We start from the raw sequence: 13,881 nt of genomic DNA on the forward strand, positions 1-13,881 counted from the left end.
TGGACGAGCAATGTAGCTCCCACTCACACGTTACAATGATAATATGAAAGCAAAGGAAGCCCCACTATTTCTGCTGCTAAACACACCCCCATCACCACATCATAGGGGTCTCTCCTTCCCTTTTGCTTATAGAGAGAAGATTCACCAGGAAGGAGCTAACATTTCCAGTATGTCTAGCCAACTGCTAAGAGCTAGGACCCTGATTTTTGTGGGAAAGGAAAGCCAATTCTCCCTCTCTATATCCTACCCTTCTGAAGATCCTGGCCACAAAAGTAATTAATTTCAACTGGGAACTTTAGGCCATTCAGCTCCTGTAGGGCAGATGGGGAAAGTGCCATCATCCCCATTTTATACACAGGGAATTGAGGGGAATTGACCTTTCGTTTTAGCAAATGCGACCTTCATACACTGACACTCCCACCCACGCCACTTTCTCCTTCCATCCTCTCCCAAATATTGATTTTATATAATAATGGCAAAGAAGCTATCATACTTTCCTGGAGAGATAACTTAATCTAGGGTTTTGATTGAGAAGTTAATGATTAAAGAAGGAACAGTGTATTTTCTCATGTAAGTAAGCAGGCATTCTTTAAGTGGTTCTCTGGAAAGAAATTTGGCAATACATACCAAGAACCTAAAAAATGTCCATATTATGCTAAGTGAAATAAACTAGACACAAAGGGACAAAAATTGTATGATCCCATTTATGAGGTACCTAGAATGGGCAAATTCATAGAGACCGAAAGTAAAATAGAGGTTACCAGGGACTGGGGGAGGAAGGAATGGGGCTATTGTTCAATGGGTACAGAGATTCTGCTTGGGATGACAAAATGTCCTGAAAATGAACAGCAGTGATGACTGCACAACACTGTAAATATACCTAATCTCACTGAATTGCACACTTAATTGTGAATTTAAATTGTGAATTTAAGGGCTTCCCTGGTTGCGCAGTGGTTGAGAGTCTGCCTGCCGATGCAGGAGACGCGGGTTCGTACCCTGGTCCGGGAAGATCCCACATGCCGCGGAGCGGCTGGGCCTGTGAGCCATGGCCGCTAAGCCTGCGCGTCCGGAGCCTGTGCTCTGCAACGGGAGAGGCCACAGCAGTGAGAGGCCCACGTATCGCAAAAAAAAAAAAAAAAAAAAGTTGTGAATTTAACACTTTAAAATTTAAAAAATTTTAAAGTGAGACTGCTAAAAAAAACAAAGTTTGTGTTCTTTGATCAAATAATTCCATTCACAGCAATAAAAGTTTAGAAAATTATCTGAAATATAAACAAAGATATATTAATATAATTATCATTATGAAAAACTGGAGAAAAACTAAGTATCTAACAATAACTCAAGTAAATTATGATATATCCATATGATGAAGCCTTATGCAGTCATTAAAAATATTCTAAATAATTTTAATGACATGGGGAAATGTTGAATTTTAAAAGCACTATATATAGTGTTAGTGTGGTATGACTTTATTTTTTAAACTACATATACAAGTGTGTATGTGATACATACACACACGTGCACAGCTGTGTGTGAATATGCATGTTATATTTATAAGGAAATATATCAAATAATGTTTATTTGTGAGTTGTGGAATTATGGGTATTCTTACTTCCTCCCTTAAAAACCTTACTTTTCATGTTTTCTAAGCTGTACCATGAAGTACAATCAGGAAAAAAAATTTAATTTCACATCATTTGACCCAGTAATTCACTTGCAGAGATGTATCATAAGAAAATAATGAAAAATACTGATCAAAACTTATGCATAATAATGTTCATGCAAAGATACACCAGAAATTACTAATTATAAATTAATAAAAACTATTAATAAGTAATTGTTACCTCTGCAGAGTAGGATTAGGATAAAGGGTGATGTGCAAGGGACTGACTTATTATATATATTACTTTTATAATTTGTATCTAAGTATTAGAGTATTGTTTAAAATAGAAAAAACTGAAAGCACTATAAAAATCCTATATGATAGACTATTATGCAGCCATTAGAAATATCGCGAATTCCCTGGTGGTCCAGTGATTAGGACTCTGAGCTTCCACTGCAGGGGACCCAGGTTCGATCCCTAGTCAGGGAACTAAGATGCCACAAGCCGAGAGGCACAACCAAAAAGAAAAAAGAAAAAAGGAATATTTGTAAGGAGCTTCAGTAACATTATAAACATATATGAATTTATATAATGAAAACAATGGGAAATGGAAAAAAAGCAGAAGACAAAATTGTAGGTAACATATGATCTGGACTGTGCCACACAGAAATGTGCATAGGTACAAAATATCGAAAGGAAACACTAAAATGGAAATAACTGATTTTCTCCAGATGGTAGGGCTATGGATGATTTTAGTTTTCTTTATATTTTTCTGTATTTTTCATATTTCCTACAGTGAATATATACTATTTTCAATCAGTTCAAAAAAATGTTTTTGGTTTCCACTGTATATTCAAAAGGATTAGCAGTAGTAAGGAACTCACTAAACAAGACTGTAGGATGTATATGCCTAAGAAAATCTTCATCTTTGGGGAGTGGCGAAAGCGCAGTCTAAAGGGACACTGCTGACTAATTCCTGCCTTCTTGTGGTTGGAGGTGCTTTAGAAAATATAACTAAGGAATCAAGTACATAAACATTAGATGGCTGACAAACTTTATACTTTAAGAACCAAGACCACCACCTTCTCATCCCTGAAATCTAAGACATGACACTTGAAAAACACTCCAAAACACTCAAGAGCTAACTCCATGAAGAATAAAATCCAAATCCCTTAGCATGACACTTAAATGTTCTTTAAGATCCAACCATCAAACATCTTTTCCAGCCTCATCTCCAGCTCATTCCTCTAAAATATCTTCTATCTCAGGAACACTTTTCCCAGACATGCCAGGCATTTTCCAGGCTCTGTGCCTTTGCCCATGCTGTGACTTCCTCCATAATGCCCTTTCTAAAAACCGAATAAGGTAAAAAACATTTTTTAAAAAAGGGAATTCCCTGGTGGTCCAGTGGTTGGGACTCTGTGCTCTCAGTGCCAAGGGCCCGGGTTTGAGCGAACTAGGATCCCACAAGCCACGTGGCACGGTCAAAAAAAAAAACAAAAATCAAAAAAACCCAAAATGTCCTTTCTTCTGAACTTAAGGAATTCTAATTCACCCTTTGCAACCTAGCTCAAATGCTTTCTCCCTTCAGAAGCTCTCCTTGTTCCCCCCAATTCAGGAATAATTAATTGTTGTTTCCTCTATATGCTCCATACTGCTTGTTCCTCTACACACTTTACTTCATTCCTCCTTGGGTCAACGTTAGCTGCATATGTATTTCACTTGACTAATAAGCTCCTGAAGAGCAGAAACCATCTTATTCACCTATCAGCTCCGTTCCAGCACAATGCTTGCACACCGCAGGTGCTAAATAATGCTGCCCAACTGAATGACAGCCAACTGGCCCTAATCTAGAGAATTCTTTCAGTGAGGCAGCCAGCGAAGCCAAACTGTCAAAGAGGACAATCCCTCTACTTTAAAGCCACATACCTAGCAAGAGTGACCAGCAGAAAATGTCATGGGCCTGCCACTTTAAGGGGACTGGCAAGCTGACTGTGTTTACACAATCCTAATTAAAACTAAAAGGCACTGAGGGAAAGAAGAGAAATAGGGAGATTAAGAGGTGTGGACTCTACAGATCACCTCCTCCTGTTTAGAGCCCAAATCTCCCAGCCTAGTACATAGCGAGCTCACCAAGCAGCCTATTCTCTCCTTGCTGTCACTGTAGGATCTAAGTATTGAAAAGCAACTGATTAGGTCTCTCCAGCAACTGGCTCTGCTCTTAGGCATTTAATTTCTATTGTGGTTACATGGGGCTTTTCCTCTAAATGATTCCCACACTGCTCCAATCATTAAGAAAATCCCTTTAAAGAGAGGCTTGAAATTAACAACAGCAGGGAACAAAGTCTCTAACCCTTCTAAACCACAATATCCACACTGTCCATTTTGATGATATTCACCCCCACCTCCTTCAAACAATAGGTCCTACCAGGGAATGACTACCTCTCTCAAGATCAGCATGTCCTGTGATTGTTTTTCAGGAGAAAGCTCCCAGTGCCTGCTTCTCATTAAATAGCTGCTTCACGTTTGATCACTCAGCTGTGACTGCGAGTAGAGAGTATAGTCACTACAATTTAAGGACTAAAAAGGAATTCCACTCCTACCTCCCTAGTCTAATAGTCAAGCAGCTTAGAACAAACAGATAGCTCCCTACCTCAAACCTCCTTTGGCCTACCTGTTTTCAGATCTAGAACTCTTAGTATCTAACTCTTTCAATGAAGAAAAATGAAGAAAACATGGCCGTGAGAAAGAGAATCACAAAGTGACTTAGTGACAGAACCTTTTGATTAGGATGCTTAACGCCTTATTTTCTTGACTAGTTATCAACAAGACACCATTTCCAGGAACAAAGTCCAGGATACTACAGACAGCCTAACTGAAATGCGTTCAAGACAGCCCCTCTGGGGCTTCCCTGGTGGCGCAGTGGTTGAGAATCTGTCTGCCAATGCAGGGGACACGGGTTCGAGCCCTGGTCTGGGGAAGATTCCACATGCCGCGGAGCAACTGGGCCCGTGAGCCACAATTACTGAGCCTGTGCGTCTGGAGCCTGTGCTCTGCAACAAAAGGCCGCGATACTGAGAGGCCCGCGCACCGCGATGAAGAGTGGCCCCTGCTTGCCACAACTAGAGAAAGCCCACGCACAGAAAGGAAGACCCGACACAGCCATAAATTAATTAATTAATTAATTTTTTAAAAAAGAGCCCCTCTGCTTCTCAAACTGCTGAGGAAAACAAATAAACAAACAACAACAGACAACAAACCAAGTAAGCTGATACATCATTTCTCCTACAAAAGACTGGAGCTACCAAATCATCTGCTTCAGCCACGCCACCTGGGAATCACCCTGATGCACTATGGTGTGCTGGTGAGCAGTGGCTGCTGCAGCCTGAGCAACTTGTGGCTGCTGAGTCTTCTGGAGCCGGGACTGCAGTGGCTCCTCAGCTACAATGTCCCATAGCAGCATGTTCCAACCTTTTTGACCCTCAGCACATTTGTGATTTGGGAGGACTACCACAAGAAAGGCTAATTTTCCCCGCCCACTATCTTGTCACTTTGACCTAGAAGCAGGCATACGCACAGGGAGTAAAAAGGAAGTGACGCCCTTTTAAACAAACATTTCCAATCTTGTTGAATCAAGTGAAACCTGTAATCAAAATAGTCTCCTAAGATTTACAAGGCACTACTTTGGGAACTGCCTTTAAAGGCTACTCCATGCGAGACACACACAAAAATTAAATCTTATTATTTTACAGTCACACCTCATTCTTCACCAGAAAAGATACTGCCTTGCTTGTCTTTGGCTCACAACATCTTCTAGGTGTTTCCAAAAACTGAATCTACCAAGCAAGAGTGAAGATTTGCTACCTCTGAGAATATTCAAAAGATTGGCTGAGAGGCCAAAGATGTTTTGAGCACTGGCAGCATCACCTGAGTAAACGTAAAGGCTGAGAACATGATTACTTCGAGGGGGACAAATTTACAAATACTCTAATTGTCCCAAAATTACAATGAAGGGGACAAGGTATGGGCAGTATATGTCACGTGTGTTAAAGATAAACTGTTATACTAATTTACAGCCACACATTACATAATCATAAATTTTGGCTCTGGAAGAAATCTTCAAGATCATATAATCTAAACTGCTCATGTTTACGTATAAGAAAACTATAGTCCACTGGGGTTAGGCAGTTTGTCCCTGGTCACACAGCTGGTTAGCAGTAATCAGGACTAGAAACCTAGTCACCCTGACTCCCAGCAAAAGCCACAAACACCCTAATCCATGCACCTCCCCCTTCCTGTTCCTCGCTGCTGTCTTTCAAAGGGGAGATAACTCAGGACACTAAAGCACAGCAAGAATGGTTTTGAAACCCAGTTTCTGAGAAATGACAGCTTAAGATCAGGACTTCTCTGCAGCGGCTCCTATGAGTATGAGCCATCATTTAGTGCCTGGTTCACAAGAGTTCTGGGTAATCTACCTCACAACAGGGGTCAGTGAAACCCCCTAGACTCTCCTCCCACAGCTAGAAGAATATGTTTATTAAACATCTCTGCCCACCTCCTGCAGTAACCTGTTTACTTCAAGTAATTGAAAGAAGGTTACTTAGAAGAACCTGGATCAAGGAAAAAGAAAGCAGTAGAGATCCTGTTCGGGAAAAAGCTGACCTATGAAAAAGCAGAGAGAGGGTAGGAACCATCTTGACTTACCTCCTGGTGAACAGCTTTCTCAGGTTCGGACAAAGTGATCCCTGGCAATCTGGCTTATAATTAGCCTCCACCCAAGGAAGGGGCAAAGGGACAGGAATGCTGTTCATTCCCCCATCCCGCCGACTGTTGGTCAGCTGAGCCTCACATCATCCTGGGCAGCCCCAGCATTCTGTAGATCAGACAGCCACCGGAAGGGAAGCCACGCAGCCTAGTTCAATGGGGTGGGTCAGTGGCAGAGCAAGGAAGAGTCACCGGGGCAGAAAGTCTGGCCTCCTGTGGCAAGACAGCCAAACCACACCCCAACGTGGTCAGCACTGGGGAGGCTCTGCCGTACTAGGGCTCCAGTCTCTAAAGCAGGAAAGGTCCTTCCTCAGGAGGCTCCAGACCACTCACATTTCTAAGTGTGTCCCTCCTGCTCAAAAGCCTTCCGTGGTTTTCTTCCTAAAGCACCATATCTAAATCCCTTGGCTTAACTGTCCAAGCCCTCCACTATACAGCCTCAAGTCATTTATTCAACCTTATTTCCCACTGTTCCACAGTGTACACTCTGAGCTAATCAAGCCAGTCTTCCCATTTCTCTCTGCAGGAGCCAAGCCCTTTCTCATTTCCATGCCTTCAGTTATCCAGCAGTGGTAAATTCAAGCCCCTTCAGGGGTTAGGCAGGTAATAGAAATGAATGTTCCAGTGTGGCACATGGAAAAACGAGGAAGTGTTGCCCCCACCTAAAGGCATTCAAATGTTTTAATTCAAGTATTTATGCAATATTTCACTCTGAGCATCACAATAACATTTTAAAGAGTTACCAATACTCTTTCTAGCTTGCACGTAAGGAAACTTCCCTGAGGTTAGGCAGCTGTCAAAATGCTGAGCACAGTCTCTAGGCCTGTCTGAAACCAAAGCAAGAGCTCTAAACTATTAGGCTTCCCAGCAGTACAAACACCATGAAAGATACAGAGCTCTAAACTCTGGAGAGGAAATTCACTTTTCATGATATATAACCTTAGTAGTGGGATGAGAAGTCCAAATAGCAGCTTGTCTAACCATACTCCAACTGCCTCAAATTCTATCCATCTTCCAAACCCCATCTTCCTACTAAAGTCTCTCCTAGCACCTCCAGGTCCTACTGAATTCCCTCTTCTCTGATGGGGCTTACAGATTAGACAACATAACTGAGTGCTAAATTATGTACTGTCATGCAAAACTGAATACTGTTTGCATGTGTTTTCTAGCTTCACTAATCAAACTACTGTATTAACCTATCTAGTTTTACCAAAAATGTTTAACCTGTATCTAGTCAAGAGGAAATAGTCATACAAATCCAAATTAAGAGACATTCTGCAAAAAGCTAACTTGAACTCTAAAGAATGTCAATGCTATGACAGATGAAAAGGCATTCAAGATTAAGGGATTTAAAAACTGTTCAAAGTTAAAGCAGAATAAAGGCTTGACAAAGTCGTGACAACTAACGCATGCATGATCCTTCAATGGATCCTGAACTGACAAAAAGTCTATGAAAGACATCATTGGAAAAATTAGAGCAATCTGAACAAGTATTGTATACCGGATGAATTGAATTTCTGAGTATAATTTTATTGTGGCTATGATAGGAAGATACTCTTATTTTTTTAGGAAATACTTGTGGAAATATTTAGGGATGAAGTAACATGATGTTTACATCTAACAGTCAAAAGGTTCAGAAAATGAAGGATAGAGACCAAAAATAGCAAACTGTTAACAATTAGTGAATCTTGGTGAAGAATATACAAGCATTTGTTACATTATTCTTGTTAAGTATCTGTAGGTTTGAACAGTTGGGGAGTAGGGAAATCCTGTATTATAAATACACTTGTTAAATATTCAGCTCTGTGAGAGGTATAATAGGCACTCATTATGATTTGCTCACTGCCTAAGGAAACTGGGCTTTGGGGGTCAGCAACCAGACAGAGTCCACTTTGCAGTCGTTCATGAGGGGTACCATGGCAAACTCTAAGGGAACAAGAGGTTTCCCTCAAACTCACATCGTCACGCCATAGGAAAGACAGAAAAGTAGGCAATCAACGCTATTGTTACCTCATCCCTCACTGAGACCATCCGGAAGTCAGGCACTTGACAAATGCCCCCTTACAGGGCAGAATGCAGTTGCTACCCACACACAGGACCAAGACCTTGGGTCACACTGTATTCACGTTGCCACAGGGCACCAAAAACTTGACAGCCTGCAAAGCAAGTGTCTCTAGCCAGTCACAGGAAGGCACCCAGGTGGTCAAATAAATAAGCCTGAAATACATGCACAGTCTTCACTCCTCACCAGACAAACCAGTCCTGAGCTGCAATAAGGCAGAAGAAATATGCAAGGCTGAATCACTGGCATTTCCTGCACTGGCTTCAAAGAAACTGGCCCTTAAAGAGGACAGAAAGGACAGCTGACACAGCTGCCAAGAGAGGCCTCAACCCAGAAGCATGCTGTGCAATATGCCCTCTCTCCCTTCTACAGCCACCAGATCATTTTACTTCTGCCAAGTGGCCCCTTATTAGGGTGACTGACTGCCCAAAGGCCAATCCTTAGCCTTGACTCTCTCCTCCCCTCATTGACAGCCAAGATTCTGCCCTTTCCAGACAGCTCCTCCCCCAATTTAGCAGAAAGAATAGTCAAAACTATTCCCCCCAAACCTCCATCAACTGAAGTAAGATCTCCAGAGGTGTAACATTCAGCTTTCTTCTCAAACCTACCATGTTTAGCATTTTTACCAAAGACAGAATGAAAACATGTAAGGTCTACTTGTTAAACTTTGGAATTGTAAACTGTGAAGAAAAGAAAATACAATGTTTTTAGATTTGATCCAGCAAAAAGATCTTAACAGCTTCAATGATACCAAAAATAGCCAATAAATAATTTAACAGGACTACACATAAAGCCCTGCATTTAGAATAAAAGAAATCAACCAAACTAACATGGGATGGTAAGGACCTGGTACAACAGTTCATATTAAAAATGTTGCCTTTGGGGGGAAAAAAAGGCTGCCTATGGTGGGAAGTGGAGGACAGGCTGTTACTCCAGACACTCCCCTGCGAACCATCAATCTGACAGACCTACCCAAAACATCAATGTGGCTCAGGTCATGTTAGTAGAAGACGACTCTGTGCCCCACCTCTGAAAAGCAAAGTCAGAGCACGTGCGAGAAAGAATGACAACCACTGTGGTGAAGGGTCTGAAAGTCATGTCATAGCAAATGTGAGGGGAGAACTACAGATGTTATGCCAGGGAAAACATGAAAACTTTTTTCAAACATATGCATGCTTGTCATGTAGACAAGGAGAAAGACTTACGTGTCCCCGTGAAAGAAGCCAAAACCAGAACTAGTTAGTACAAGTTAAAGGAGGATAGATTTTGGTTTGATGTAGGAAAGAACTTTCAGCACAATAAATAAGAATGTGCATTATGGAACCCAGAATGCTTGGATTAGAACACCAACCCTACCACTTACAAACTGTATGGCTTTGGGTAGATTAATTTATAGTAGAAATAATAGTACTTACCTCACAGAACTTTGGGAAGCAGTTCATGTAAAGTGCTTAGAACAGTATACGCTGAAAAAAAAGAAAGGCCTCTATTGCTATTACTAACTGTTGATATAATGGACCAGATAACCCGAAAAGATTCCTACTAAATATGCCTGGAAATGCTTAGAAAAATATAATAAAAATCCTTTTACACTTGCTAGTTAAGTTATTTTCTCTCAGCTCCACACCTACCCTGTTATGCTCTGCTCTGTGATGCTGGGGCTCGGACTCCACCAATACTATCTCACCTTTGCCAGCGGGCTCCCAGTTAGGTTCTGTCTACAGGGGGTGCTAAAGGGAAAATGGAAGGCAGGAAGAGGCTGCAAGGGATTTCCTTCTTCCTGTGGCTTGCTGTTTCTTGACAACAGCAGTTGATTCTTCCCTGCTTCTTTCTAAACTCCCTCTCAGAGGCACCAGCACCAGCAGGGCAGGGCTCAACCAAACCTGGCTCCTCCAGGCCCCTCCTGTGAGCTCCTGAGAAACCAGCAACGCCCTCTCCTCAGAGAATCAGGGTGCATGCAGTTCCATCAGATCCCTCCAGAATTCTAGGTTCTGACAACCCCTACCTTCTTCCCTTTGTTTTTCAGTCCTGGATGAGGCAGGTGCTTTATGCAGTTATTATATCAAAGTTACTTTAAGACTCCCTTTTTGCTCTTTCAGCCCTCCAACAAGGGATTAAACTAAACACCTTTACTGAATTCACTCTATTAAAATATCTGTGTGTGGTTTCTATTTTCCTGATAGGATCCTAACTTACACTAGATAAACTGAACTCACAAGAAAGTAGGAGAAATCCCAGGAAACAGAAAGAAAGAAGCTGAAAATTGGATTAGTGAGGCATAGCTGTCCCAGCAATGTAAGGAATTCGTGACCTCCTCATAGTCCAGGAGATCTTGAGCCCATAAAAAAAACCCTGAGATCTCTGTATAAAGGCTGGGATCCTCAGTAAAAAAGACAGACTAGGAAAAAAAAAAAATCTGTCCACAGGGAAATAAGAGAGGTTGCCTTGCTCATCTAGTAAAGTGGGAGGAAAAAACTTTCTAGGAGGGCTTCCCTGGTGGCGCAGTGGTTGAGAGTCCACCTGCCAATGCAGGGGAGGCGGGTTCGTGCCCTGGTCTGGGAAGATCCCACATGCTGCAGAGCAGCTGGGCCCGTGAGCCATGGCCGCTGAGCCTGCGCGTCCGGAGCCTGTGCTCTGCAACCAGAGAGGCCACAACAGTGAGAGGCCCACATACCGCAAAAAAACAACAACAACAAAAACACAAAACTTTCTAGGAATTAATAACCATAGGTGCACACAAGAGGTGGATTTGGAGTTAAAAATTTATACTAAGTCTGTGGCCTGGAAATCTACAAGTACAGAAAAATTCCAGACATTTTACTCCCAGGTTGGGAACAGCCTTTAGTTCCCAGCAGGAGCAAATACAAAGTTGCTGCAGGAGATACACAAATGGTCAAAAGATGTTCAACATCATCAGGAAAATGCAAATTAAAACCACAATAACACTACACCTCCATGAGAAAGGCTAAAATTAAAAAGACTGACAATACCAAGTGTTGGTAAGAATATAAAGAAACTAGAGCCCTCAGATACTGCAATGGGAACATGAAACAGTACAGCCACTTTGGAAAACTGGTAATTTCTTAAAAATTTAAAGATAACATGCCATATGACCCAGCCATTTCACTCCGAAGAGTCAAGAAAATACATGTCCACTCAAAGATTTGTACATGAATGCTCACGACAATTTTATCACAACAGCCAAAAACTGGAAACAACCCCAATGTCCATCAACAGTAAATGATAAACAAAACTGTATGATATAGTCATATAACAGAATACTACTTAGGAACAGATAGTAACAAATTACTGATATATGTACTAAATAGATAAATTTGAAATGCATTACACTGCCTGAAAGAAAGCACACATAAAGGTACACTCTGTATAATCTGACTTAGATAAAATTCTAGAAAATACAAATTAATCTATAGTGGTTCCTGGGGCCAAGGGAAAGGGAAAGATGAACTGTAAAGAGGCATAAGGAAACTTTTGGGAGTGATGGGAATGCTCTGTATCTTGATTGGGGCAGCTTTTTATAAATGTATAAATCTGTAAAAACTTTTTTTACTTTAAATAAAGCGTATTACAAATGCATAAATTATAATTAAGCAAAGCTGATTAAAATAAAAAAGCTGTTCTTGAGAGAACTGACCTCAACTCAAGCTACATAAGGCTATCATAGATAATACTCCTTTGAATATGAGCTCACAATCCAAAATTATAAAATACTTGAGGAAACAATCCATCATGACAAAGAGTCATTGAAACAAATGGCAGGATTACACTCGAAAAGCTTCAGAAAACTGAACAAACACAGTAAGTTAAATTTATTTAAAATTAATATAGATGAATTGAAAACACAGGACAAAAACAAGATACCATGAAAAACAAAGAGGCAGATTTGAAAATGAACCAAAGAGTACTTGAGGAAATGAAAAACTTAGCTAATGAAAATAAGAATTCAAAAAGTAAATTTGGGGCTTCCCTGGTGGCACAGTGGTTAAGAATCTGCCTGCCAATGCAGGGGACACGGGTTCGATCCCTGGTCCGGGAAGATCCCACATGCCACAGAGCAACTAAGCCCACGCGCCACAACTACCGAAGCCCATGTGCCTAGAGCCCATGCTCCAAAACAAGAGAAGCCACCGCAACGAGAAGCCCGTGCAACTCAACAAAGAGTAGCCCCCACTTGCCGCAACTAGAGAAAGCCCACGTGCAGCAACGCAGCCAAAAATAAATAAGTAAATATTTAAATTTATATGTTAAAAAAATAAATTAGTTCTAGCTTAAGAGTAATTAGTATGCTAGGAGATAGATTTAAGGAAATTATCTAGAGGTAACACAGAAAGAGAGAGACAGAAATCATGAAGAAAAGAATAAGAGATGTGGAGGTCAGAATTAACAATAGAAGGTTCAAGGTAAGTTAAATATGAGATCAGGGAGAGGCACTATTTAAAGAGGTATATGCCAATAAAATGGACAACCTAAGAGAAATGGACAAATTCTTAGAAATGTACAATCTCCCAAGACTGAATCAGGAAGAAATAGAAAATATAAATAGACCAATTCCCAGTAATAAAATTGAATCAGCAATTTAAAAAAACTGCCAATAGGGGCTTCCCTGGTGGCGCAGTGGTTGAGAGTCTGCCTGCCGATGCAGGGGACACGGGTTCGTGCCCCGGTCCAGGAGGATCCCACATGCCGCGGAGCGGCTGGGCCCGTGAGCCATGGCCGCTGAGCCTGCGCATCCGGAGCCTGTGCTCTGCAACAGGAGAGGCCACAGCAGTGAGAGGCCCGCGTACCTCAAAAAAAAACAAAAACAAAACAAAACAAAAAAACTGCCAATAAACAAAGGTGAAGGACCAGACGACTTCACAGGTGAATTCTACCAAACATTTAAAGAAGAGTTAACACCTATTCTTCTCAAACTATTCCAAAATAATTACAGAGAAAGGAATGCTTCCAAACATTTTCAAGGCCAGCATCACCACAACACCAAAACCAGACAAAGATATCACAAAGAAAGAAAATTACAGGCCAATATCACTTTATAGTTGTGAAAATCCTCAACAAAATATTAGCAAACCAAATTCAACAACACCATAAAAGGATCATGCACCATGATCAAGTGGTATTTATCCCAGGGATGCAAAGATGGTTCAATATCCACAAATCAATCAGTGTGATACACCACATTAACAAACTGAAGAATAAAAATCATCTAAATGAATGCAGAAAACACTTCTGACAAAATTCAACATCCATTTATGATTTAAAAAAAAATAGCATCAAAGTGGGTCTAGATGGGACTTCCCTGGTGGCGCAGTGGTTAAGAATCTGCTTGCCAATGCAGGGGACATAGGTTCGATCCCTGGTCCAGGAATATCCCACGTGCCACGGAGCAACTAAGCCCGTGTGCCACAACTACTGAGCCTGCACTCTAGAGCCC

At 41.3% G+C, this 13,881-nt stretch overlaps 1 protein-coding gene across 5 annotated transcripts in view; it reads right to left on the reverse strand.

Moving 5' to 3' along the window:
* The window catches only part of NUMA1 (nuclear mitotic apparatus protein 1), a 73,176-nt gene that overhangs the window by 53,293 nt on the left and 6,002 nt on the right, over window positions 1–13,881 (reverse strand). For 2 of the 5 annotated variants that reach the window (XM_067750169.1, XM_067750166.1), the window contains exon 2: window positions 9,845–9,895. The exons of the other annotated variants lie outside the window; for them this stretch is intronic. The gene's annotated coding sequence lies outside the window, so the exon portion shown is untranslated. The remainder of the gene's footprint in view (window positions 1–9,844; window positions 9,896–13,881) is intronic. 5 annotated transcript variants of the gene reach the window in all.

This window comes from Pseudorca crassidens, chromosome 9 (assembly GCF_039906515.1).
Source record: "Pseudorca crassidens isolate mPseCra1 chromosome 9, mPseCra1.hap1, whole genome shotgun sequence".
Taxonomy (NCBI): Eukaryota; Metazoa; Chordata; class Mammalia; order Artiodactyla; family Delphinidae; genus Pseudorca; species Pseudorca crassidens.